Source organism: Salvelinus namaycush, chromosome 20 (assembly GCF_016432855.1).
Source record: "Salvelinus namaycush isolate Seneca chromosome 20, SaNama_1.0, whole genome shotgun sequence".
Taxonomy (NCBI): domain Eukaryota; kingdom Metazoa; phylum Chordata; class Actinopteri; order Salmoniformes; family Salmonidae; genus Salvelinus; species Salvelinus namaycush.
This window is the reverse complement of record NC_052326.1, coordinates 48,648,913-48,669,460: the sequence shown is the minus strand read 5'-3', so window position 1 is coordinate 48,669,460 and position 20,548 is coordinate 48,648,913.

Here is a 20,548-nt window from a genome sequence, read left to right as displayed (position 1 = left end):
CACCCCTCATCACTGTCAAACGCTCCCTAAAACACTTCTGCGAGCAGGCCTTTCTAATCGACCTGGCCGGGGTATCCTGGAATGACATTGACCTCATCCCGTCAGTAGAGGATGCCTGGTTATTCTTTAAAAGTGCCTTCCTCACCATCTTAAATAAGCATGCCCATTCAATTTTTTTAAAACTAGGAATAAATATAGTCCTTGGTTCACTCCAGACCTGTCTGCCCTTGACCAGCACAAAACCCTCCTGTGGCGTTCTGCATTATCATCGAATAGCCCCCATGATATGCAACTTTTCAGGGAAGTTAGGAAAAAATATACACTGGCAGTTAGGAAAGCTAAGGCTAGCTTTTTCAAACAGAAATTTGCATCCTGTAGTACAAACTCAAAAACGTTCTGGGACACTGTAAAGTCCATGGAGAATAAGAGCACCTCCTCCCAGCTGCCCACTGCGCTGAGGCTAGGAAACACTATTACCACCGATAAACCCACTATAATTGAGAATTTCAATAAGCATTTCTCTAGGGCTGGCCATGGTTTCCACCTGGCTACCCCTACCCCGGTCAACTGCCCGGCACCCCCCACAGCAACCCGCCAAAGCCCCCATCATTTCTCCTTCACCCAAATCCAGATAGCTGATGTTCAGAAAGAGCTGCAAAATCTGGACCCCTACAAATCAGCTGGGCTAGACAATCTGGACCCTCTCTTTCTAAAATTATCTGCCGAAATTGTTGCAACCCCTATTACTAGCCTGTTCAACCTCTCTTTCGTATCGTCTGAGATTCCCAAAGATTGGAAAGCTGCCGTGGTCATCCCCCTCTTCAAAGGGGGTGACACTCTAGATCCAAACTGCTACAGACCTATATCTATTCTACCCTGTCTTTCTAAGGTCTTCGAAAGCCAAGTTAACAAACAGATTACCGACCATTTCGAATCCCACCGTACCTTCTCCGCTATGCAATCTGGTTTCAGAACTGGTCATGGGTACACCTCAGCCACGCTCAAGGTCCTAAACAACATCATAACCGCCATCGATAAGAGACAATACTGTGCAGCCGTATTCATCGACCTGGCCAAGGCTTTCGACTCTGTCAATCACCACATTCTCATTGGCAGACTCGACAGCCTTGGCTTCTCAAATGATTGCCTCGCCTGGTTTACCAACTACTTCTCTGATACTATTGTCCGGACCTCTGGCAGTCTCCATGGGGGTGCAACAGGGTTCAATTCTCGGGCCGACTCTCTTCTCTGTATACATCAATGATGTCGCTCTTGCTGCTGGTGATTCTCTGATTCACATCTACGCAGACGACACCATTCTGTATACTTCTGGCCCCTCTTTGGACACTGTGTTAACTAACCTCCAGACAAGCTTCAATGCCATACAACTCTCCTTCCGTGGCCTCCAACTGCTCTTAAATGCAAGTAAAACTAAATGCATGCTATTCAATCGATCACTGCCCGCACCTGCCCGCCCATCCAGCATCACTACTCTGGACGGTTCTGACTTAGAATATGTGGGACAACTACAAATACCTAGCTGTCTGGTTAGACTGTACACTCTCCTTCCAGACTCACATTAAGCATCTCCAATCCAAAATTAAATCTAGAATTGGCTTCCTATATCGCAACAAAGCATCCTTCACTCATGCTGCCAAACATACCCTCATAAAACTGACCATCCTACCGATCCTCGACTTTGGCGATGTCATCTATAAAATAGCCTCCAACACTCTACTCAACAAACTGGATGCATTCTATCACAGTGCCATCCGTTTTGTCACCAAAGCCCCATATACTACCCACCACTGCGACCTGTACGCTCTCGTTGGTTGGCCCTCGCTTCATACTCGTCGCCAAACCTACTGGCTACAGGTTATCTACAAGTCTCTGCTAGGTAAAGCCCCACCTTATCTCAGCTCACTGGTCACCATAGCAGCACCCACTCGTAGCACGCACTCCAGCAGGTATATCTCACTGGTCACCCACAAAGCCAATTCCTCCTTTGGTCGCCTATCCTTCCAGTTCTCTGCTGCCAATGACTGGAACAAACTGCAAAAATCACTGAAGCTGGAGACTCATATCTCACTCACTAGCTTTAAGCACCAGCTGTCAGAGCAGCTCACAGATCACTGCACCTATACATAGCCCATCTGTAAACAGCCCATCTATCTACCTCATCCCCATACTGTATTTATGTATTTATCTTGCTCCTTTGCACCCCAGTATCTCTACTTGCACATTCATCTTCTGCACATCTACCATTCCAGTGTTTAATTGCTATATTGTAATTACTTCGCCACCATGGCCTATTTATTGCCTTAACTCCCTTATCTTACCTCATTTGCGCTCACTGTATATAGGCTTTTTTGTTTTCTTTTCTCTACTGTATTATTGACTGTATGTTTTGTTTATTCCATGTGTTATTCTGTGTTGTTGTATGTGTCGAATTGCTATGCTTTATCTTGGCCAGGTCGCAGTTGCAAATGAGAACTTGTTCTCAACTAGCCTACCTGGTTAAATAAAGGTGAAATAAAAAAAAATAAAAAGTATGTATAGTACAGTAGATCTATGTATAGTACAGTAGCTATATGTATAGTACAGTAGCTATATGTATAGTACTGTAGTTAAATGTATAGGACATTAGCTGTATGTATGGTACAGTCGATATATGTATAGTACAGGAGCTGTATAGTACAAGAGTTACATGTATAGTGCAGTAGTTATACATATAGTACAGTAGATATATGTATAGTACAGTAGTTATGCATAGTACAGTAGTTATGCATAGTACAGTAGTTATGTATAGTACAGTAGTTATGCATAGTACAGTAGTTATGCATAGTACAGTAGTTATGTATAGTACAGTAGTTATGCATAGTACAGTAGTTATGCATAGTACAGTAGTTATGCATAGTACAGTAGCTGTATGTTATTGATTTATTTAACTAGGCAAGTCAGTTAAGGACAAATTCTTATTTACAATGACGGCCTACCTCAGCCACACCCGGATGACGCTCTGCCAATTGTGCGCCGCCCTATGGGAATCCCAATCACGGCCAGGTGTGATAAAGCCTGGATTCAAACCAGGGACTGCAGTGAAGGCTCTTGCACTGAGATGCAGTGACTTAGACTGTTGCGCCACTCGGGAGCACATATAGCATATAGCTAGTACAGCAGTAATATGTATAGTACAGTAGCTAAAGTACATGTACAGTACAGTAGCTATATGTATAGTATAGTAGCTATATGTATAGTACAGTAGCTATATGTATAGTACAGTAGCTACAGTACATGTACAGTAACTATATGTATAGTATAGTAGCTATATGTATAGTACAGTAGCTAAAGTACATGTACAGTAACTATATGTATAGTATAGTAGCTATATGTATAGTATAGTAGCTAAAGTACATGTACAGTAACTATATGTATAGTATAGTAGCTATATGTATAGTATAGTAGCTAAAGTACATGTACAGTACAGTAGCTATATGTATAGTATAGTAGCTATATGTATAGTATAGTAGCTATATGTATAGTACAGTAGCTAAAGTACATGTACAGTAACTATATGTATAGTATAGTAGCTATATGTATAGTATAGTAGCTAAAGTACATGTACAGTAACTATATGTATAGTATAGTAGCTATATGTATAGTATAGTAGCTAAAGTACATGTACAGTAACTACATGTATAGTATAGTAGCTATATGTATAGTATAGTAGCTATATGTATAGTACAGTAGCTAAAGTACATGTACAGTAACTATATGTATAGTATAGTAGCTATATGTATAGTATAGTAGCTAAAGTACATGTACAGTAACTATATGTATAGTATAGTAGCTATATGTATAGTATAGTAGCTAAAGTACATGTACAGTAACTATATGTATAGTATAGTAGCTATATGTATAGTATAGTAGCTATATGTATAGTACAGTAGCTACAGTACATGTACAGTACTGTAGCTATATGTAAAGTATAGTAGCTTTATGTATAGTATAGTAGCTATATGTACATTACAGCAGTTATATGTATAGTATAGTAGCTAAATGTATAGTACAGTAGCTATATGTATAGTACTGTAGTTATATGTATAGTACAGTAGTTATATGTAGATTACAGTAGCCATATGTATAGTACAGTAGTTATATGTAGATTACAGTAGCCATATGTATAGTACAGTAGCTAAAGTACATTTACAGTACAGTAGCTATATGTATAGTATAGTAATTATATGTATAGTACAGTAGCTACATGTATAGTACAGTAGTTATATGTAGATTACAGTAGCCATATGTATAGTATAGTAGCTATATGTATAGTACTGTAGTTATATGTATAGTACAGTAGTTATATGTAGATTACAGTAGCCATATGTATAGTACAGTAGCTAAAGTACATTTACAGTACAGTAGCTATATGTATAGTATAGTAGCTATATGTATAGTACAGTAGTTATATGTAGATTACAGCAGTTATATGTATAGTACAGTAGTTATATGTAGATTACAGTAGCCATATGTATAGTATAGTAGCTATATGTATAGTACTGTAGTTATATGTATAGTACAGTAGTTATATGTATAGTACAGTAGTTATATGTAGATTACAGTAGCCATATGTATAGTACAGTAGCTAGAGTACATTTACAGTACAGTAGCTATATGTATAGTATAGTAGCTATATGTATAGTATAGTAGCTATATGTATAGTATAGTAGCTATATGTACAGTACAGTAGTTATATGTATAGTACAGCAGCTATATGTATAGTACAGTAGCTACATGTACAGTACAGTAGCTACATGTATAGTACAGTAGTTATATGTAGATTACAGTAGCCATATGTATAGTATAGTAGCTATATGTATAGTACTGTAGTTATATGTATAGTACAGTAGTTATATGTAGATTATAGTAGCTGTATGTATAGTATAGTAGCTATATGTACAGTACAGTAGCTATATGTACAGTAGAGTAGCTATATGTATAGTAGCTGTATGTACAGTATAGTAGCTATATGTATAGTACAGTAGCTATATGTACAGTACAGTAGCTATATGTATAGTATAATAGCTGTATGTACAGCTATTATACTATACATATAGCTACTGTACTGTACATATAGCTACTGTACAGTAGCTACATGTATAGTACAGTAGTTATATGTAGATTACAGTAGCCATATGTATAGTATAGTAGCTATATGTATAGTACTGTAGTTATATGTATAGTACAGTAGTTATATGTAGATTATAGTAGCTGTATGTATAGTATAGTAGCTATATGTACAGTACAGTAGCTATATGTACAGTAGAGTAGCTATATGTATAGTAGCTGTATGTACAGTATAGTAGCTATATGTATAGTACAGTAGCTATATGTACAGTACAGTAGCTATATGTATAGTATAATAGCTGTATGTACAGTATAGTAGCTATATGTGTAGTACAGTAGCTATATGTACAGTACAGTAGCCATATGTATAGTATAGTAGCTATATGTATAGTACAGTAGCTATATGTATAGTATAGTAGCTGTATGTATAGTATAGTAGCTATATGTATAGTACAGTAGCTCTATGTACAGTACAGTATCTATATGTACAGTACAGTAGCTGTATGTATAGTATAGTAGCTGTATGTACAGTACAATAATGTTATTTATAGTACAGTAACAATGTGTATAGTACAGCAGTTATATGTATAGGTTTATATTTTAGCTCAGCTAATATGTATGCATATGTATAGGCTTTAGATCAGTGGGCAGTTTTGTGGTGTACCGGAGGCCAGGTTTCGAACCCCATTTAGTCACATATACAGTATGTTACATTAAAATAACAGAGGAATTGCTTAATAAATGTCTGTGCGTGTTGGTACTTGCGTGTGCGTGCGTGTGCCTGTGTGCAGCATGTCAATAAAACTTTCCAACGGCAGGTTAGCTGACAACATCACGAAAATGATGTGGGTGCTTCAAAGGGGCAGAAGGCCCTGTGTTGTTATGGTTCTGGATGTCCAGATAGCTATTAACAATGACAAGAAACTGCCATGTGGTAAATCGTAAGTGGCTTGTTTCAGCTTGTTTGATCTTGTTTTTGATACCATGTCTTGTTTTGAGATGATTTGACTGATGTCACATCTATGCTAGTATGGCTAAAATGTGCTAGCTACTGTAGCTAGCTAACCAACAACTGTAACAATGTATTTGAGAGACAATAGCTCATTGTGCAACTTTATTTATGTTTTCAATGAACATTGGAGACTAAATATAGTTTACATATTGTTAACAGTCTAAGCCAACCCAGTCTATTTTGCCCCATAGCTGCGCATGTGTCGGTTTGGTTGCTAAACAACCAACCAATATATAGGGCGTTGCAATACGCCACAAGACTCATTTGTGTTATGATACACAATGAGGTGGTTGCTAGATTTCCACAATGTCATTTAGTACAAGCTCCCTCGTGCCCAGACAAAAACTTTTGCAATAAACCCAAAGTGATATCATGACGTGGTATCATTCCCAATCTGTATTATTAATGTTATGTCACAATAACCTTTACCCCTCGACACATCTCTATGGTGACAACCGTCCGATACACACCCAACCCTCACACCTGCTGTGACAATACCCCAGCCATCTGATACCACTGCAGATATCAACACAAATACAGACAAGCACAGGGATGCCAAACAAAACAGCCACTAACACACATGCATGAACATACACACAACGTTGAATAGCTGCACTGATGTCTTGTGAGAATGTTTATTAACTGGATACTCTGAAATGAGCTCTGGGCACGCTGTTTATCAATGTTATGAGCCAGTAGTCGAATGATTGATTTATTATTATATATATATATTTTAAAAAAATATATATATTTTTTTTTTTCAGCAACACACAATAATTGGTGCCCAAAGGTTTTGTATGATATCAGCCAGTAGTTTTGAAAGTAGCGCTCAAGAGCCAAAATGGGTTCCCCGAAAATTGTGCCCAATTGTGTACTACAGTACGTCATCCATTTTGTATGATATGTAAAACATATATATATATATGCATTTCGTATGATATGTTACAAATTCCAATTAGTACAATATGCTACGAATTTTCAGTTGCTTAAGATTCCTGACAAGGACTATTTCTTTAAGTAGGTGTGCACAATTTTTTAAATAAATAATAATTTAACAAATGAAATGCATAATTCATAATCAAAACAAAGTACAGCTATCAATCACATTATACAAAAAATACACTTGTCATTTTCCTTGTAATGTAATTGTGTTCAGTTAAAATGCACATGACTCCTATTGTCAGATTGGGTGGTAAGAAACTACTATCAGATAATGCAGACATAAAACCTTTAATCTGTTTGTTTTCTTTGAATACACCTTTGAGATACAATTTTTATATGGAAAATATAGAGTGGAGTGCTTTGATGCTGAATCTTTATTTTGATGCTGATAATGAATATTTATACTGATAGAAAGCTGCAGTTAGACCACAGCGTAATCAGACAATACTGTGTGCAGCATCTCTCATTGTGAAAACATGCTGAGATAAGACGTTTATCAGCCTCACTGTCTCTGCCATCTGGGATCCATCTACTGCTATCTCGCTCTTTATCCTCCGCTAGCCTTTCTCTCTCTCCTTATCTCTCTACTATGCTTCTCTCTCTCTACCTCTCTCCCCCCTCCACTTGACTTCTCTCCCTCTCTCTCTCCATCTCCTCTTCTTCCTGTCAGCCCCTCTCTCTTTCTCTCAGTGCCCTCCCTCTCTTTTTCTCTCATGCTCTACTGTATTTTGGTAGTTTTTTCTCTCTGACATACCCATTTCTCCTGAAGTGGGGACGTCAGCAGAACCGTTGTCTGTGGTAGTCACGCTCATTTAGTCTCTCTTTACCCAGGACAGACAGGTGCATGGGCGGAGTGCTCTCTCTCTCTCTCACACATACACGCACGCACGCATGCACGCATGCACGCACGCACGCACGCATGCACTCACACACACACACACACACACACACACACACACACACACACACACACACACACACACACACACACACACACACACACACACACACACACACACACACACACACACACACACACAGACATATTGCAAGCACAATCACCCGCACACACGCACAGCCCTCAGACACGAGAGAGAGATTTCTGCATTTGTTCTGTGGTTTGACATTTCAGGCCATCTAAGTGTACCCTGCTGTTCATATCTAGCCATTGATGTGAAGTCTCCTCTCCCTCCCTCCCTCCCTCTGTTTCACTTTCTCTCTCACACAAGGTTTAATATTCAAAGGCATTGGAAGCCTACCACTTTAATCCATGAAAGCTGGTCTACCACAATTTGTTGCAGCAAAGTAAGCCAATTTAATGCCGTGCACATTACAACCATATATCTCTTTGAAGTTGGTTAACTTGCCAGTGAAGCGACTCTAAAGCAAATCTAACGTGATAATATTCCTAAGCCATCGAGAGCCAGAGTTTCAAAGTAAACAGTTGTACCAGTTGTACCACCAAAAGTGGAAAAATGTTCACCAAACGCTTTGCGCTATTCTGTGTTATTTCAGAAAATGCATATGTTCTATTAAGTTAAGTCAAGTTTTACCTCAAAGTAACATGATGTTTTTACCTCAAAGTAACATGATGTTTTGTACCTCAAAGTAACATGATGTTTTTACCTCAAAGTAACATGATGTTTTTACATCAAAGTAACATGATGATTTTACCTCAAAGTAACATGATGAAGTTACCTCAAAGTAACATGATGTTTTTACCTCAAAGTAACATGATGTTTTTACCTCAAAGTAACATAAACATTTCACTTAGCTTTACTGAGCTTTAAGAGCTGGGCATGTCGTGTGTGTGAACTAGAATGGACAGCAATACGCTATCATACCATATCAGACCTCTTTACACCTCTCAAGTCTCTTGACTTAATGGAACGATGGGTAGAGAACATCCTGATTCAGGTAGAGAGATCAGCAAGGCTTTTCTTCCTCCCTCCCCTGTTGTTTCAAGATGGGGGAAGCCAATTTGACAGGGCGGCATTGACACTTTTCGTCACCACCTTCCCTCTTTTGGCAGACATCTGTACTCTGGCCGGATGCCAGAGTATACTGTAAGCACTAGTCTCTCTCCAACACATGAATAAGTGGGTGTGGTGGTGAGTATGGAATCTGTTACGAAACAGTATTGTCACCGGTTATAGAATGATGAATAACTCATTTCTTAATCAATGTACAGGGGGGTGCGGAATTATTGGATTCCTTGATAAAGATTAACAAAAAAAGACTGAATAAATCTAATTATACAGATACTGAGCTCAGTATTTGTATTTTATTTTATACAGTCTTTTTTTTAATCAAGAGAATTCCGGACCCCCCTGTACATACTGCATCCAGCACTACTCTACCAGGTTGCTTCCCATAACAATCCAAGAGTCTATCATACATCAATTGTTTACTTGAGACTAAAACATTTTGCTAGCTCAAATCAGCCATTTCTTTGGAGATATCCAATGTCAATCAAATAAGATTTTTTTTAAAAACATCCCTCTCATCGCTCTTAGAAGATGTCCTAACTTTTTCTCTTTTGGTGTTGTCTATCTTGACTAGTCCCTAAACTATTGTCATACGGTACATTTAAAGCACAGCCATGGCCCTACCCTGGATAATATGGTCCTCTCTGTCAGCTAATCTTTTCTCCCTCGATCCTGCACATTGCAAACAAGTCGGGACAGCTTGTATCGCATCTCTGCTGAATAAACACATGCAGGAAATGAATGTGGTTTCCAGTGATTCACTCCATACTGGAAGCATTTATTGTAAGAAAGCCCATTCAACACAGCTTTGGTCTCACATGTTCACTATTGCCTCTTTATCAGATACATATCTCATTTTTTACAAATATATATTGTAAGCTTCTGACTTATTAATAGTTTATAAAGGGAATTTTTTTATTTAATATTGTATTAATCTTTGGTAAATCTTTTATGTAAATGTCTGTTTCTATCTCACTGTAACGATTGACTTCCCTCAATGTTTCAATGTAACCAGAACTGCTTTCTTGGTGAAATTGACAGTGTACTCACATATTATTTTTTGGGGGGGTTCTCCCTTGCTCTCCTCTGCTCTTCTATCTTTATAGTACAGCTGGTTAGGGACTGTCGGAGGGCATGTTACCTTTAGCTGAACCATAAAGGCTGGTGTGTCCCTGTGGGCATTCCCCCCACCTGTATTCTATCCCTGCCTCCCCTTACAGGACAGACATTTTCCACACATCCTACTGTGCCACAGCAACAACGATCAACACAAACAATCAAACAACACAAACACTGAAAACAAACATGAAAGTGGTCAAGTCAAGACGTATCACAGAATAGCACAGAATATCTCATCCAGATTTGTTTTGAATTATTGCTGGTTGTAGTAGTTACATGAACTGTATGGTATTACTGTTCAGAACCTTCAAGAGTTGCTACAATTATCCTGTTGAAGTAAATTCAAATTACAATGATAACAAATGTATTTTATTAAACAACTGTCACGTTCCTGACCTGTTTTCTGTTGTTTTGTATGTGTTTAATTGGTCAGGGCGTGAGTTGGGGTGGGTAGTCTATGTTATGTGTTTTCTATGTTGGGTTAATGGTTTGCCTGGTATGGTTCTCAATTAGAGGCAGGTGTGTGTCGTTTCCTCTGATTGAGAGCCATATTAAGGTAGGTTGTTCTCACTGTTTGTTTGTGGGTGATTGTTCCTGTGTCTGTGTTTACCACATGGGACTGTTTCGTTTGTTCGTTCGTTTTAGGTAGTCTGTTCCTGTTCGTGCGTTCTTCGTCTATATGTAAGTTCGTTTGTTTCAGGTCTGTTGCCTTCGTTTATTGTTTTGTAGTTTGTTCTAGTGTTTTGTCAGTGTTTTCGTCTTTCCTTCAATAAATTAGTATGTATTCCTCACCTGCTGCGCCTTGGTCCGTTCATTCACCACAAGACGAACGTTACAACAACAGTACTGATAAACTTGACTTCCTTACAAGGGTCAACCAGTACACCGTCTACGTGTCATCAAGGCCAAGGTTTCACAGGGAGAAAACAATATTCAGTATGGGTTATCCCTTTAAAGGCATAACTTAAAGATGACAGTTAAGATAATATCCTGTGAAAAGTGTGTATGATGCAATGGCATGCTACACCTAGAAGTATGACAGCGTATAACATAGACAGGACATGAAGCCAAGGGTTGGGTAGGTTACTTTCTAAATGTAATCCGTTACAGTTACTACTTAACTGTCCAAAACTGGAATCAGTAATGTAATTCTTGGATTATGTATCTGATTAATTTTTAATTACTTTCCTCCTAAGAGCCATTAGACAAAGACAAAAAGGATCCATCAAACGCATTTGGTGTGTCATCATAGGGGTCTATGACTTGTGGTCAGACTCACTCAGGTGGAACAAACTTGAATTTGCACCTTTTTTCAATTATGAATGTAATGTCATTGAGAAAACAGAATGGTGTCATAATGTATTTTTTTGGAAACTGAAGTCTGAATTTAAGTAATCGTATAGTTTTTAAAAGTATCTATTGTCTGATTACAATAGTTTTGCTGGTAACGTAACTGATTACATGTCACAGATTTTTTTGTAAACAGATTACATGTAACTGATTACATACTGTGCATTTGGAAAGTATTCAGACTTCTTGACTTTTTACACATCTTGTTACGTTACAACCTTGTTCTAAAATTGATTAAATTGTTTTTTCCCCTTCATCAATCTACACAGAATACCTCATAATGACAATGCAAAAAAACATTTTTTTAAATGTTAGATAATTTACTAAAGAAAAAAAACTGAAATATCACATTTACATATGTAACTATTCAGACCCTTTAATCAGTACTTGTTGAAGCACCTATGGCAGTGATTACAACCTCAAGTCTTCTTAGGTATGACGCTACAAGGTTGACACACCTGTATTTGGGAAGTTTCTCCCATTCTTCTCTGCAGATCTTCTCAAGCTCTGTCAGGTTGGATGGGGTGCGTCACTGCACAGCTTTTTTCATGTCTCTCCAAAGATGTTTGATCGGGTTCAAGTCCGGGCTCTGACTGGGCCAATCAGAGACTTGTCCCGAAGCAACTTCTGCATTGTCTTGGCTGTGTTCTTAGGTTCGTTGTCTTGTTGGAAGGTGAACCGTTGTCCACTCTGAGGTCCTGAGCACTCTGGAGCATATTTTTATCAAGGATCTCTCTGTACTTTGCTCCATTCATCTTTCCCTCGATCCTGACTAGTCTCCCAGTCCCTGCCGCTGAAAAACATCCCCACAGCATGATGCTGCCACCACCATGCTTCACCATAGGGATGGTGCCAGGTTTCCTCCAGATGTGACACTTGGCATTCAGGCCAAAGAATTCAATCTTGGGTTCATCAGACCAGAACATTTTGTTTCTCATTGTTTGAGAGTCCTTTAGGTGCCTTTTTGCAAATTCCATGCAGGCTTTCATGTGCCTTTTACTGAGGAGTGGCTTACTCTACCATAAAGGCCTGATTGGTGGAGTGCTGCAGAGATGGTTGTCCTTCTGGAAGGTTTCCTCATCTCCACAGAGGAACTCTGGAGATCTGTCAGAGTAACAATCAGGAGTCTTGGTGGTTCCAAACATCTTCACTTTTGATAATGGTGTTTTCCCACTAATGGAACATTCGGGCTTATAGCCTACTGTCATGTGCGCACTGCTACGCTTATAATGTGAATAAATAGCCTCATAGTTGATCAACATTTTAAGCTAAACGTTCTGATCTGTTGCGTTCATTTGGGATCTATCGCATCCCACAACTGTCTCAGACTATGTTTGGAGTATGACGGCCACAGCCCTAGAATTGATGCCTTCACAGACCATTCACATTAATTTGAGACAGGATGTGACTCCTTCACAGACCATGCACATTAGTTTGAGACAGGACATGACTCCTTCACAGACCATGCACAATAGTCATGACATTCAATCTATCCTTGGATGTAACATTTATTACTTGAACTAGTCTAACTATCCTTAGAGACAGACTGGTTATAGGGCAGTTCTGGCAAATACAAGACGGGCTGGTCCATCTTTAGCCCAGCGGGCCGGTCTAAATTGGGGGTTTTGCGCAGAATAATCCCAATTTGGCTGATAATAGGTGCCTCGATGGGAAAAAAATTGCCAGTTTAATAGCACCAAATGGGCGCGTGTGTTAGAATTGCCTGGGCCAATTTCTGGTCCCAGTCCATCCCTGAAGATTGTTAATCTCAAGTGTTCACTCTACAGTCACAAACATTACCATACTTTGAAACCAAGGAGGTTAACTCTCTCGAGGTTCATTTGAAGGCATGATTTGTGGTAAACAGACCAGAGAGGTTAATTTGAAGGCGTGATTGATGGTGAACAGACCAGAGAGGTTAATTTGAAGGCGTGATTGATGGTAAACAGACCAGAGATGTTAATTTGAAGGCTGTATCTACTTTGTTTCATGGGACATTTGAATTCTGCTACAGCATACAGTATCCTTCGCCACAACGTGCTCTTGGTTATCTTTACTCTTCCTGAAATCTTTGTTGAGTAAGACATTGCCTGGACTTAATTAGATGGTTCAGTGGTCTGTAAAGAAGTTGAATTACAATATACTAAGAGGTTGAATTACAATATACAGTTGAAGTCGGAAGTTTACATACTCTTAGGTTGGAATCATTAAAACTCATTTTTTAACCACTCCCCAAACTTCGTGTTAACTAACTATAGTTTTGGCAAGTCGGTTAGGACATCTAATTTGTGCATGTCACAAGTAATTTTTCCACCTGGAAAATTTCAGAAAATTATGTCATGGCTTTAGAAGATTCTGATAGGCTAATTGACATCATTTGAGTCAATTGGAGGAGTACCTGTGGATGAATTTCAAGGCCTTCCTTCAAACTCAGTGCCTCTTTGCTTGACATCATGGGAAAATCAAAAGAAAGCAGCCAAGACCTCAGAAAAAAAATTGTAGACCTCCACAAGTCTGGTTCATCCTTGGGAGCAATTTACAAATGTCTGAAGATACCACGTTCATCTGTACAAACAATAGAATGCAAGTATAAACACCATGGGACCATGCATCCGTCATCCCGCTCAGGAAGGAGACGCGTTCTGTCTCCTAGAGATGAACGTACTTTGGTGCGAAAAGTGCAAATCAATCCCAGAACAACAGCAAAGGACCTTGTGAAGATGCTGGAGGAAACAGGTACAAAAGTATCTATATCCACAGTAAAACGAGTCCTATATCGACAAAACCTGATAGGCCACTCAGCAAGGAAGAGGCCACTGCTCCAAAACCGCCATAAAAAAAGCCAGACTACGGTTTGCAACTGCACATGGGGACAAAGAACATACTATTTGGAGAAATGTCCTCTGGTCTGATGAAACAAAAATAGAACTGTTTGGCCATAATGACCATCGTTATGTTTGGAGGAAAAAGGGGGAAGCTTGCAAGCCGAAGAACACCATCCCAACCGTGAAGCACGGGGGTGGCAGCATCATGTTGTGGGGGTGCATTGCTGCAGAAGGGATGTTAAAGCTTGGTCACAAATGGGTCTTCCAAATGGACAATGACCCCACGAATACTTCCAAAGTTGTGGCAAAATGGCTTAAGGACATGAAAGTCAAGGTATTGGAGTGGCCATCACAAAGCCCTGACCTCAATCCTATGGAAAATGTGTTGGCAGAACTGAAAAAGCGTGTGCGAGCAAGGAGGCCTACAAACCTGACTCAGTTACACCAGCTCTGTCAGGAGGAATGGGCCAAAATTCACCCAGCTTATTGTGGGAAGCTTGTGGAAGGCTACCCGAAATGTTTCACCCAAGTTAAACAATTTAAAGGCAATGCTACCAAACACTAATTGAGTGTATGTAAACTTCTGACCCACTGGGAATGTGATGAAAGAAATTAAAGCTGAAATAAATAATTATTTCTACTGTTATTCTGAAATTTCACATTCTTAAAATAAAGTGGTGATCCTAACTGACCTAAGACAGGGCATTTTTACTGTGATTAAATGTCAGGAATTGTGAAAAACTGAGTTTAAATGTATTTGGCTAAGGTGCATGTAAACTTCCAAATTCAACTGTACTTTGTAAAGAGAGAAATCTGAGAAATCTCATCTATAACATTGCTACAAAGTCACAACCAGAATTCCTGCTTCATGATTCACTGCTACAATCTCCACTGTTGGTTTTAAAAGGTTTTTATTCCATTGGAAATAGCAACACTATAACTGAGAAACAATGACGGTATATGCTTTATGTTCTGTGTGTGTCAATAGGCCATCACATAGATCAGGATTTGTCCCAAGTGACTTTTCTGATGCATAGAAATTAGCTGTGTCATGCACCTCAGTAATTTCCCTTCATTTTATTTTATTTTCTGTAATTTTCCGCTTTTGCAATAACAGAATGTACAACAGAATTTCATAAGGTGCTTCGTTTGGCTACATTTGAGTTGTATTCCAGAAAACCTTTGTTTTTTGAAAATATGTGTTTGTAATTCTATCAGCCTAAATTCTTACATTTATAATATGTGGGTGTCACACACTGATTGGCAGTTGGCATCACCAAGCCTTCCCATGATGCATTGGACTGGGCTAGCTAACAGGTGGCTCCTGGGTGACTCCTGTCCCTCTCCCCCACAGAGTCCTCCCACTCAGTGCTAACAGCTAGCACATTACAGCAGCATTAGGAGTCTGCTAACAATCATTAACACCGTAGGCTTGGGAATCAGCCATGTGGTCAGCAATGAGAAGGAGACAAATAGAGAGAGAGGGAGACCTAGAGGAGAGAAGTGGAAGAGAAATCAATAATCTCTTCATAATCCATAAGGACCATAATCGATAGAATTGAAGACAATACTGGACAAATGTCAAAGGATAATACTTATGCGAACAGACATTTCAACTCCATTGTTATGAAGGCTGTGTTTGTCAAGCCATTTGGGCTGTACAGTACCACATCTGTGCACATGTAGTTTGTTGACCAAACAGCTTGTTCCAATTACTGTTGCTGCTCAGTGCTAGATAGGTGGACAGGGCTGCCTGTGTGTTTGTTCGGGAGACGACAGACGCTTTTAATTTGGCTAGAGATGCTGTGTCGGCCATCTTGTAATTTATCTGTTTTTCTGTTGTTGTGCTAAATAGAAAGAGGGAGGAAGAGGAGGCCCTGGCGAATGGGGGGAATCTTGTCCTCGATAAAAGTGACCTCTTTCACAAGCGGCAGAGTCCCAGTTAGTTAGCAGTTCCAGGAAGAGGGAAAAATCCTTATTTTGGTTCCTAGTGGAGGTAGCTAGCAAAGCTAGTTCCCTGAGAAATCTAGACATCTGTTGTCTATGAGGGTAGTAAAGGGATAGAAGGGTCGCTGTGGCCCCGGCGACACTGCAGCCTGGACTGCAGCCTAATTGGTAGAATTTGTGAGGAGCAGGGAAGGGAGGGGTGTTGGGTCGGCGGCCGAGGAGGAAGAGGGACAGGCCACCATGTTCCCACAGAATGAGTCCAAAATAAAATAACAAAAAGCAGAGAAGAGGAGTCACTTAGGCAGTGAGTGCAACCTCCTCCCTCCCCCTTCCCCACTTCCCTGGGTCTATGCACCCCTCCTCTCCACCCTAGCTAAACCCATCCTTCCCTGGGTCTATGCACCCCTCCTCTCCAGCCTAGCTAAACCCATCCTTCCCTGGGTCTATGCACCCCTCCTCTCCAGCCTAGCTAAACCCATCCTTCCCTGGGTCTATGCACCCCTCCTCTCCAGCCTAGCTAAACCCATCCTTCCCTGGGTCTATGCACCCCTCCTCTCCAGCCTAGCTAAACCCATCCTTCCCTGGGTCTATGCACCCCTCCTCTCCACCCTAGCTAAACCCATCCTTCCCTGGGTCTATGCACCCCTCCTCTCCACCCTAGCTAAACCCATCCTTCCCTGGGTCTATGCACCCCTCCTCTCCACCCTAGCTAAACCCATCCTTCCCTGGGTCTATGCACCCCTCCTCTCCACCCTAGCTAAACCCATCCTTCCCTGGGTCTATGCACTCCTCCTCTCCACCCTAGCTAAACCCATCCTTCCCTGGGTCTATGCGCCCCTCCGCCCCACCCTAGCTAAACCCATTCTCGTCTGTAATTTAGATGAATTTCTTCCACATTTTCTCCCCACATTTAGTTGTTTATCATCCCTGCTGTAGTTCGATGTCCTTGTTATTTAACTGACACCCCACTGACCGCCCATGTTTTCAACCTTGTGCTATTAAGTGGTTTCAGTGGTCAAGAGGTTCAGTACCGATTAGAGCGACTGCAAATTCCTCTTAATGTAGAGCAGCAGAATTAAAAGGCGGTTAGGTTGCGTCTGTTAGAAAACGGTTAAGAATTGAGTGGATAAAAGAAGTGATGAGCTTCTAATTGACGTTGACATTTCTTCTATGAAACTGACATTGACATTTTGGAATGCAGTCAATCATACATGAACACATTCCCACTGAGGGGCTGTCAACTGAACCCATTTGTTTAAATCAAGACAGGATAGTTAATTTGCCAAAAGAATGACACACAACTTGGGTAACAGTTGAGGATTCTTGTCATCTTTGAAGCCAGTGAGTGTTTCATGATCTGTCCTCCTCTATCTTGAAACAACAGTGTCATGTTACTTCTCGTGACCTAAATAGAAAGGTCATCGAGTCACGGCTTACATAAAATAAGTTTATGGCCCGATGAATTGAGAGTTGATAACTAACTCCGGGCATCGAAATGAGATCAAACAATTATTATATATTAGCTCGTCAATTATGTTTCGGAGAACAGACGTAAATTAGAATCAGTTACAGGTACGCGTAACAGGTCCAAACTTGCTTCACATATAAACCACCCTGTGTTGATTGAAAATGTGTGAGTGGGTGCAGCAGTTTGACCATATAGTGATACAACAAAAAAACATAGTTTTATACTACTGAACTGACATGCTCCCTTTGCTATCAACAAAGCACCATCAAAACAAATAACATGTCTATGAAAAAGGGGAAGGAGGAAAGGGGGTTTCCATAACCCTTACTACCATGTTATGAGTGGAATATTGCCAATGCAAATGAGTATCTAGTTGTGATGAATGTGGGGAAGTGGCAGGGGAAAAACACTTTCCAAGTTCATCAACAGGCACAAATACAGGATCATTCAGCTTTTATTGAATATTGTACATGTAAAGGAGTGAAACGTGTCAATCTAAACCCTAGCTACATAGAAGGCCAAGCTATCTCTGATATCATTACATTCTGAGCGTATGACAGTAAACTAACGAAACTATGACATCCACTGGAGGCTTTCAAAAGGCCAAACAGTGACGGTGAGAACTGTAAACGGTTACTTAGCTAATAACTAGTTTGTGGCTTAAGCTAACAGCAAAAAGCAACACCTGTGAGTAGACAAACATTAACAAGAGTTTGATAGTGGAAAGAAAATAAATAAAAGCTCCTCTGGTCGAAGAGGAAGGAAGTGTTGCCGTAACCGTGCTAGACCAGTCATCAAAGACAATTGAAGCAGTTCCTTGTCTCAGCTTTCAACCCCTCTGGAGAAATAAATAAATGTAACTGAAGGCAGTTACGGACAACCGCTAGCAGAGTGCTCAGCTACAGCGGGGTGACAGGTCTGGTCAAACAGGTTCTAAGGGAGACGTTCCTACTTGTTGGGCTGCTAGACATGACATGAGTCAAACAGCAAACTATTTGTCCAACTAGGCGGTGCCTGTGTCCGAATACCCATACTAGCGTACTACATACTTAAACTGCATACTCATTTCGGCGTTTGATCTACTGTGGTAGAATTCGCTTGTCTTTTCCGATTCACGTGTTTGACAACAGCTGATAATCAGGTAAATTGACGCGCTGTACCAAAATGAACGAATGGCGGGGGTCAACGCAGTTGCACATTAGATGGCGTATTTGGAGTACTAGTTTAGACATTTCACATACTATAAAAAACATTTTCGCATACTATTTAGTACGCTAGTATGGGTATTCGGGATACAGACAATGGTTTCTTAGTGAACAACACCGCAGGACACAGGGTAGTAAAATAGGGATGTCAGTAGTAACACATTTCAATGAGGCGTTGGATAGCCCAGATAAGAGGTATGTTGTAGGCTTCCTACATACCTTCGGTGTCACTTAAGTGAAAGCTACTCTGAAATCCCGCTGTAATCTTGAGTCAAGTGTCTAACATGGATAATGGTATGATACCTTTGTTTCACATGGGGGCAGGGATTTGTGTTGTGAGAGTTGATGTGATCCATGTAAATAGACTTGCTGCATGAATCAGTGGAAGATTATTAAGCTGCCTTGCTCAAGAGTCAACACATTGAGCACCACAGCACCTTAGTTCAATCGTTGTTTTCCTCACAGATCAAAATGGGGTTCCCCCTGTTGTGAAACATCCAACTCACACATTTGTCAGTGTGTCATATGATAAAGTAGAGATCAGTTTAGATTAGGCAACACATGAAAACACCTGTTCCCCAGATGGGCATATGAATGTGAAAAGGGGAGAACTTCCTAAAAAATAAAGTCCACAAAATGAACCACAGTTTTAGGGGGACAAACAGGTATGTGTGCTGTGCACCAAATGGTTAACTAAGTGAAAACATAAACTAGCAATGTTTGGCTCGGACCTGAGTGCATGACCCTCAAATGAGGCCTTTTTCTACCATTTTCATGCACCAAGCCACATTCCTTATTTGTGTAGCTAAATTACTACAGATAATGATGCCCAATGTTCCCATTATTTGTGGGACATTTACTGTTTATTAATAGGAAAATCTTCACACACATGACTTGTCCATCATTTATTATACACAAAGCTGAAAAAACAGGGGCTGTTGTACTTTGTGTGTGTGTGTGCATGAGTGTGTGTGTGTGTGGTTGCGAGAAAGAGAGACACGGCGAGAGGGACAGAAGTCCTTTTCTGATAGCTCATGAATGTCTATGCAAGGCTCTCGCCCAGAGAGGAGAAAATCAACAAAGTCCTTATAACAGGGTTGTCTTTTTATTACTTTTCCTAGGACTTTAAAACAGTTTTACACATATTCAAAAAGCATATCATACCCACTGACTAACCTCTACATTATAAAAACTAACCCATTTAGAAAAGTTTAACACATTGTAAAAAGTGAAGCCATACACCAGAATGATACCATTATTTACATATCCCATTAAATTACAACATCAATTAGAAAATATTTACATTCAGGGTAAAGGTAACGGACAAAAAAAAAAAAAATCTTTCTCGAAAGAAATATAAACATTTTGCATACACAGACACACACAAACAATGAAACACATACACTCTTGCTGGCATACTGGATAGAGTTCAGATGAAAATGTCTTATTAGGATTGGATACATTTAACATCAATATTGAATAGTTTTTGTACTGAAGGTGAGGGATATCTAATCTGGTCCAGGACTGATTCCTTTTACATTGCAAAGTTTACAAATACTAAAGGA